The following is a 1,199-nucleotide window of genomic DNA, read 5'->3' as shown; positions in this document are numbered from 1 at the left end:
GGGAGGTGGCTCGGGAGCCACCGCGCTGGTGTTCGGCTGCCTCGGTCATTCAGCACCAAACTGGCATAGAAACATCAAGCCCTGTCCTACCCAGAGGGGTTGTGTCTGTGGGATCAGGCTCCCGGCTGCTGGAGAAGAGGGAAGGAGAAAGGGGTTTGCAGCTGAAGCTGTGGATCTTCCAGGAATGGCTCAGGATCCTTCCTGCCGCGTCCCTCTCCCTTTACACCCTTTCAGGTCACAACAGCAGAAATCAAGTCGGCCGGAGCACTTGTTTTCCCTCTTTTAATCTCTGCTTTACGTTGCACCAACCTCCTCAGTTTTAAACCCAGCGTCTGTGTTCTTTACCCATGGCACTGATTGCAGTATCTCCAATTCTGAAGCATAAAAAGGCAGTGCAGGGCCAGAGGCTTTTGGGGTATCATAACATCTCGCAGCCCACCTGGTACGTGCAATTGCTCCCAGACGCTGGGAGCTGAGCTCGCACTTGACATTTAGACAGTGCCTCCCCTCAAAGTGCAGGATTGGGCCCCATAACCACAATGAAATCAAACCGTGAACCCAGTGCTGGTCCTTTCCCCTCCCTGGACAGGCCTCCTGAGCTGTGTATCAGAGAAGAAGGAGGTTTAAGCCACATCATCGAGAGTGACCAAAGCGAGGGCCCGATCCTGACGCCATTCCCAAAGCTCAACTCCAAAGCACTGCAGTTTTGCCTGGAACGGGGGGAGCAGCCCAGCACAGCTCCACAACTCGGTGCTGGGTTGCTCTGTTCCCACCATCGGTGCTCATTTACACCCTAGTCCCCTCCACCCCATGTTGCTGCCCCCCTAAACAGCGCTGTGTGCGGAACAAAGGTCTGGGAAGCAGGAGGCACAGTGCTAACAGGAGGCACAGAGGACAGACCTCCCCTCATCCACCCCAAAAGCACAATGTTATCAATCACTCAGGTTTTTAAGACTCTCCTCCCTGAGGTTTCTTTGCCCTCAGCCGTGCTGGAGCCCCCCAGCACTCTGGTCCCTGCTTTATCCCAGAGGGTCTCTGAGCTGGGCAACTAGAGGAGGGGTTTTTCCAGCAGACTTCAAACAACAAGGAGCTGGAGCAAGGCTGGAGCAAGCCCTCGGCTCTGCCCCCTCCACAGGGATATAGGACCTGGTGGAGGGACTGCTAACACGTTAATGGATACAGCATGGAGCCTGGGGAAG

This window comes from Nestor notabilis, unplaced genomic scaffold (genome assembly GCF_000696875.1).
Source record: "Nestor notabilis isolate BGI_N333 unplaced genomic scaffold, ASM69687v1 scaffold22407, whole genome shotgun sequence".
NCBI classification, from domain to species: Eukaryota; Metazoa; Chordata; class Aves; order Psittaciformes; family Psittacidae; genus Nestor; species Nestor notabilis.
The sequence above is the reverse complement of the archived record's forward strand: the minus strand, read 5'-3'. Positions refer to the sequence as shown.